The sequence below is a fragment of the Crocodylus porosus genome, unplaced genomic scaffold (assembly GCF_001723895.1).
Source record: "Crocodylus porosus isolate Cpor-Errol unplaced genomic scaffold, CroPor_comp1, whole genome shotgun sequence".
Classification (NCBI taxonomy): domain Eukaryota; kingdom Metazoa; phylum Chordata; order Crocodylia; family Crocodylidae; genus Crocodylus; species Crocodylus porosus.
Window position 1 is genome coordinate 66617723 of NW_017728947.1, and position 7779 is coordinate 66625501.

Below are 7779 nucleotides of genomic sequence, written 5' to 3' on the forward strand. Positions count from 1 at the left end.
CCCCAGATCCCTTTCCGCCTCCGTGCTGACAAGAGGGGAGTTCCCCAACCTGTAGGTATGGTGCCGGTTGTTCCTCCCGAGGTGCATCACCTTACACTTGTCTGTGTTGAAACCCATCCTATTCTCGTCCTCCCACCCTTGTAACCTGTCTAGGTCTGATTGTAGCCTGTTGCATCCTTCCAATGTTCCCACGTCCCCCCACATCTTAGTGTCATCAGCAAATTATCTCTGGCTCCATTTGTATCTGGCTCCATATAATGATCCTACCTTCCTTCAAGGTGATATTCCACTTATGTGAATTTCCCAGTAGGGTTCAATGATAGAAATTGTATCAGATTTCTTCTCCTTAATGAGAAATCCCATTTTCTCTTTCTTTGGGTGTGTACAGACATTAAGACAGCCTGTCAGGGAGGCATTCTACCTCATGGTGCTTTACACAAAGTGCCATGAGTTAGGATGCCATTGAACCCAACAGGTGTTCAAGAGCCCCAGACAGGAGAAAGAATGGAGCCCCCCACCATGTGGGCCCAGCTGGCTACCTCTGCTGGCATCTTGGAGAAAGACAGGCCAGGACTTTGAGGCAGAGAGGGTTCAGTTCCCTGCCCCCCATCCCAGTTCTAGGCATGGCAGCCACTGCTACTGTCAAGATGCTTGCACACCGGCAAGGGGGAATGGATCCCCCATACCTTGTGACCTATATTCTTAGTCCTGCCTCTATAAGCTTTGCATTGTGCAAAAGGGGCACCTGCAGATTCCTACCTGTATATACCATGCTTTGATTAATACCTTGCTAATGCAGCACTTGCCTGTGGTTCACTGCAGATGCTGCTTTTTAAAGGGTCTGCTTTAAATCATTTGGGGGTATATTTCAACCTTCCCGTTGAACTAAATACAGGGAATGGACAAGGAGCTTAGTGCCCACATTTGTTGCCATGCTTCTTGATGCATCAGGTATAAACAGAGTGCAATTGACTTTCTAGCTCTATGTCTCTGAAAAAAGGATTCCACCTACATCACCCACAATCTTCTTGTCCTTACGTTCAAAAATCTTCACAGTTTAACCTAAACCTATCCTTCTGACTTATTAATTTATCCCATTAACTTGCCTTCATTCTGTCAGCCTCAATAGTTTATTTAATTGCTTCTCTCAGCAGCACCTGTATAATTCCTTCCCATAGTGTACCATAATCATCAGAAAATTTCAAAAAGTCACCCCTTGAAACTTGCATCTTTTGTAATGTATAGGGGAAAAAATTGCAATCTGGTTATGTTTAGATACCTAGCAAGTTGCAATTATGTCACCTGGTATGCCCTATTATTTTAAGCAATGATGTCATTTACCATGTGCAATGCATAGCATAATCAGACCCAGATCTGGTTGCCTTGAGCTGCTCCTGGAATACAAATATTTTGTAATATTTAATTTAAAGACTGCTAGCCTAGCAAAAGCCTGGCCCCCAGCTGTTTACTCAGTTGGCCGAACAGGTTATTCTTATACCTTTAGCTACTCACAGATCTTCAAGTACTATAGCAGCAATACAAACTATGTCTTCTTCCAGGAAAGTTCATAGAACTATTCTTTATAGTCTAGACCTCCCTAAGCATAGCCATGTCTTCATTATCTCTTTATTGGCTTACTCAAGGTACTTAACATGCAGACTACTTCTGAAATGCAGCTATGGAGAATGAAAAGGCCTGCCAAACTGGCATGTATATAGCCTATAGCTAAGCAGCAACACCTCCTTCCTTATTTGCTTTTTAAAAGGAAATAGCAAATCTTGCTCAGTTTTTTGAAAGGTATCTGTTTTCAGGAACGACTCCCAGCCTGCATCCTTGATTCATGTGCTTACTCTTGGGTAGCAGTTAAGATGTGTTAGCACCTATTGGCTGGCACTGAGCAGCTCCCTGGTCAACCCACAGCATTTTTGAATTACCTTCATGAAGCACCTAACTCTTCACATAAATTGTTTCGGGCATTTAGATGTCTACCTAAGCCCTGGATTTTACTCTGGGTATTAAAAAACCTAAAAATTAGTTCTTGTAGCACCTTAACTGTAGGGATCTAGTCTTTTTTTGATCTAGCAATCTTTTTTTTTTTTTTACTGTTGCAAGTATCACTGATACTTCTAGTAGACTCATTTAAATACAACAATGGGTCCACACAAGTATGTAAGCCACTAAATAAGATAGAACAATAGGGGGTAATCAACATATACTGCAGATGTTTTTCCAAATATCCCCTATCAATAGAAAGCTTTTCAACTAACACTGTTTCTATAGATGTTATGAGCCAAATCCAGCTCTGCTGTAAAGAAATCACATTAAACCTGGAATTTATTTGGTTCTTTAGTTTCCAATTAATATATTTTTTCATTTTCAAATATAACTCCTTTATTATTTTAGTTACCTGTGATTCATACACTTTAAATAGACTTTGTACTATTCTTTCAAGAGAAAGACTGGGTCTATTCTTTATTAACATGCTTTGCTAAGAATTGATTGGGTTTAGTCAATGTTATTGAAAATGCTCAACTAGATAAAGAAGGTTACCACTTCAGTTTAAAAAGCCCAATCATTCATCCAGCACTTTTAACTGTTAGCATCAATAAGTTTTATTTATTTGACATTTATCATGTGAAATTTCTTCCATTGAAAATGGAGGTAAGGGACTTGTCATTTGATGCATATAATGGTGAGATGAAAGCAGTTGATAATTCCCCTCCCTCCCACTTGCATATGCTATACTAGAATGTTGTTATAAGTAGGGACCTATTGAATTCATGGTGGAAGTGGGCTGCATGGCAGCTCCTTTAAACTTGCAGGTTCCCCTGCGTTACCTTCCTGTCAATTGGTGGAGGGTCCCTGCCTCTCACCCATAAATTCATAGATTCATAGATGTTAGGATCAGAAGGGACCTCAACAGATCATCAAGTCTGACCCTCTGCTTAGGCAGGAAAGAGTGCTAGGGTCAGATGACCACAGCCAGATGCCTATCCAGCCTTCTCTTAAAGACCCCCAAGATAGGGGAGAGTACCACCTCCCTTAAAAGCCCATTCCAAATTTTGGCTACCCTCATTGTGTAGAAGGTTTTCCTGATATTTAGCCTAAATCTGCTTTCAGTCAGTTTGTGACCATTGTTCCTTGTTACCCCAAGAGGCGCCCTGGTGAACAGAGTATCTCTGATCCCTTCCTGTGTCCCCCTAAAGAATTTGCAGGCTGCCACAAGATCGCCTCTCAGCCTTCTCTTGTGGTGGCTGAAGAGGTCTAGGTCCCTCAGTCTCTCCTCATAGGGCTTGTCTTGTAAGCCCCAAACCATATGAGTGGCCCTCCTCTGGACCTTCTCAAGTTTATCAACATCCTTCTTGAAGTACGGTGCCCAAAACTGGACGCAGTACTCCAACTGTGGTCTGACCAATGCCGCAGAGAGGGGAAGTATCACCTCCTTGGTTCTAGTTGTCATTCATTTGCTGATGCATGATAAAGCGCGCTTAGCTTTCCTGATGATTTTGTCACACTGACGACTCATGTTCATCTTGGAATCCACTATGACTCCAAGATCCCTTTCTGCTTCTGTGCTGCTGAGAGTGTTGCTTCCCAGCCAGTAGGTGTCCTGGATATTTTTGTGTCCTAGGTGCAGCACTCTGCACTTGTCCTTGTTGTACTGCATCCTACTGTGTTCTGCCCAATTATTTAACCTGTCCAGGTCTGATTGGCAGGGAGGATGTCTCAGGCCACTAAGGTACCTGCTCCTCTTAGAGCAGAGATTGACCAGGGAGAGAACACAAAGAGCCAGATAAGAGCCCAGGTGCAGGTTGCCATGACAACTGGCTAATGAGGGAATTGGCTGCATCTGCACCTGGTTAGCTGGCTGGAAGAGGCAGAGCGCCAGGCCCATACAAACCCTAGGGCTGGGTCCAGGCAGTTCAGTTCTCTGCCAGCAGCCGAAGGAGAAGGAGCCTCAGGGAAGGAAGGGCTCAGAGATGCTATAGCCATCAGATATACCACCCTTAGGGCTAATGGGGCACCAGGAGCCCATAAGGTACCCTCACCTACAGGCACCCAGTATTAGAGAAGAGGTTTTACTCTTTTAAAGGGGTAGAGCACACCCCAAACTTTGTGTTAGGTTATAGCCCCAGGGCTCAGGTTTGATTGTTGTTTGTTTGCTGTCTGATAACACCAGTGGTTTGGGTGAGGCTATTTGGGGAAGGAGGAGGCCTCATTGGGGGTCAACTACAGTGTGGGGACCCCGGCATCAGTGAGGGTGTGGCATTTGGGGTGCGGGGAGCCCAGTGCCGAGGGGTGCAGTGACAAGGGCTGTGGAGAGCCCAGCACCGAAAGGCGCAGCGACAGGGGTGCAGACAGCCCAGTGAGGATAAGGGACCGAATTATACCGAGGCCTAGGCAAGATAATGCCAGTACCATCTGCGAGGCTTGGGGCATGGTAAAGGGGCGTTTGGAGCCACGTATATAGCCCATAAGGCTGAGAGACTCAGGAACCATCCATGGTAGTGTGGGACCCCAAGGGGTCTAGGAACCATGGGGTTCCATAAGATCTAGCCAGACCATGTCTAAACCCAAAGATCAAGGGCAGCCTCCCTATATCAATTATTCCAACAGGATGTGGCAAGCAACATAGAGGGTGCCTGTAGGGCAAGACTGGCATGGTTAAGGAGCCTAGGGGTAACATGACCACCCCTAGGGACCCTACCTTGCTACAGAGGTGAAAACCATGGTTTTAAAAATGGTGCCATCTTTGCCTCCTGGCCAGTCAACAGTAAACAGCGGAGCCAATCAACATCCTTCCAGTAAACAGCAGACCCAATCAGCAATTGGGGGGGGTACCTGGGTGAACATGCAAGATTAAAGGAGCTACTATGCAGCCCACTTCCACTGTGAATTTAGTAGGTCCCTAGTTATAAGGATTGAAACCATTGCATTAAAATGTAATTACTCAGATTTAGAAATTTCTTCTCTGAAATGAACCTTGGTAACATTATGTTTGCACTTACTGGTGTTGGAAAATACTTCATTTGGTCCATCTAAGGCACTGGTTCTCAACTTTTTTGTTAGATTCAAGGCACCCCTAGTAAAATGCCAGCTCTTAATTTTCACTTATTTTGTGACTATAGAGAATAATAAAACAATTCTTACATTTCAAAGACCCCAAAAAGACTGTAACAGGTCAAAATGTTTTTGACATTGTGGATTCCTCTTTGAAATCTTGTAAATCACGCATAGGTATTTACACACCTAACAGTGCTAATATTGTGCATCATCGCACAGTACAGCAAGTGCCATGGCATCTTGGTTAAGAATCACTTATTTAAGGTACCCTTTATTTTGCTGTTAGTAAAGCTATATGTGCATCTCCATTATGGTTTAGCAAATATTTGCCCTAAAATAAATGTAATCTTTATTCAAGAAGATAGTACGTCTGATTCTCCATGCCTTCCACTTTAGACAGCCCTTCAAAAGATTTGAAATCACTTTTTAACTTATCACAATTTTTAGCACATATATGAATAAGCTGATTGGACAAGAAGGGCCAAAGATGAATCCTTGAAGGCAAGCCAGTGTTACAAAATCCCCCTTTAAAAAGTATCCAGAATTGCATGGATGACATTCAGTGTCAGATAATAATGTGCTGTATTTAAATATTTATTTTCATCCATCACTATTAAATTAGAATTTTTAACTTGGAATGCTGAGGCACAGAAAAGTTAAATGATTTGCTCAAGATCATACAATAAGCTGGTAGTGGAGGAAAGAATGCCCAAGTCTCTGTATATTCAGCACACAACACAAGCACTGCAGATAGCAAAGTGATGAGATGCGCCCACATTATGCCTGATCTGTCAAATGCAGTGACTGATTTAAGAACAACCAACCAGGCAGATTTTGACATAAGTTCATACATTTTTAATTTACTGTGACACAATGGTGAAAAATCATATAGTCTGGGAGTTTTTCTGCCTGTCAATGTAAAAAAGTCCTGCAAAAGCTGACTGGATAAGTACAACATCCTATAGCAAGGTAGTGTCTAGAAATTCCACAACACTAAGTAAAAGTAGGGACTGAGTGATAAGTTTAATTTTCCAGTGCCATTTTTTAACTGACAGTCAATATCAACATTTTGTAAATTGTTTTATAGCTTCATTAATAAAAGAGCAAAATCCTTGATATTATGGCAACTGCAGAAAATAATCTGGCAAATATACTGTCTTACAGTCCTAAGATTCTACTTTCCTTGCAAGAAATAAATAATCTTCTAACAATAACCTGATATTTATCACTGGGATTAACCCTATGGAGCAGGAAATAGCCTGTAAAACAGACAAAATGAAGGTTTTGGCATAGTGGGTTGATAAACTCAAAATTCTGTATAATCTAATTGATAAAGTCACATCACTATTTTCCCATGACTGTAGATAAGATGTTGTTCTGTACATGGAAAAAAATAATCAATTGAAAGCTCCATTTACCACTTTATTCAAGAGGACTTTTTACTGTAATCAAATTTAATTACAATAATAGATTAACAATTAATGTAGCATATTAAATACAAAGAAAACTAGAGGATTCAGACAGAATTTATATCTGGATCTACATCATTAAGAAAGTCTTATTTTTAATATGGGTATACCTTTAAATGATAAATGTAATTAATATATCTTTCTTGTGACAAATAGGGTAAAGTTAAGGCATGGCATCACTTATTCATCGGGGTTCTTTTTCATCTGGCCTATTTATATAAATGCAAGAATAGATGAGAAATGTAGTTTATCCATCCAGGTCCAACTGTTCTTATATACAACTTTTAGTGAAAACATGTTATTTGTCTATATCAGTAACAACAAAGTTATACTATCCAGTTTTGTTAAAGGTTTTTCTGGTATGGATACTTTGGCTCTCTTTTGTCATCTTCTCACTTAAATGTTGTAAATTCAGAAAGTGCTAAACTTAGATTCTTTATGTAGTGTTACACATGCCATAAGACAATATTATTTTACCATGTCAAAGATGTTTGCACCATTTGGAGCACATCTATCATCAAAACTCAATTAAATAGAGCTTTTCTATCTTCAACTAAAACAAACTGTTTACTTACATTTGCTCAGTGTTTACTTCACGAGAGGTAGAAGACCCAAATATAACAGTAACATAGGTGTCTTGGGATATAGCACGGGTCAAAAAATTTAACCCAAGGAAGAAGGCCTAATCTTTTGGTTGCAATAGGAGACTTCTTTTTTCTTTCACCAAGTAAATGGCAGCATTATAATGTTATTCATACCTCACGTGGTGTCCTAACAATTCCTCTATTCAAGCTGAAAGGGATATATTCCCTTTGTTGCAAAGTATTAAATTTGTCCCTTGAGATTAGTGTGTAGGCAGTTTTAAAGGATGAAACAGGATTAGATAAGGTTTCTTACTGAGAATGAGTTCTGAAACTGTGCTGCAGAAAACCTCCTGTGTTACATGTACTGAAAAAAAAACCCTTTGTTTTAACACTTCAAGTCACAAGTCAAATTTATTCAATTATTAGTTGACAAAATGTTTCTTTGTAGGGTTTTGTGAAAGGCAGACAAGTTCAAATAGGGGGAAATGACATTTGCTTTAATTGTATTTGAAATTTTGAAACTGAAATTCCTCTATGCCATTTATAATTTTAAATATGTTCTAACAGGTTGATATAAAAAAGATTACAGTAATTCTACTTATCTTCTAAAATATTCAGAATGTTTCTGCCTTTCTTGCTGTGATGTAGAGAAAAAAATATTA

The 7779-nt window shown here is 40.3% G+C and overlaps 1 long non-coding RNA gene across 1 annotated transcript in view; it reads right to left on the reverse strand.

Moving 5' to 3' along the window:
• Positions 1-7300, reverse strand: part of LOC109321597 — a 77719-nt gene extending 70419 nt beyond the window's left edge. The window contains exon 1 of the long non-coding RNA XR_002104100.1: positions 7109-7300. This is a non-coding gene — a long non-coding RNA (uncharacterized LOC109321597). The remainder of the gene's footprint in view (positions 1-7108) is intronic.
• Between the last annotated feature and the right edge of the window lie 479 nt (positions 7301-7779).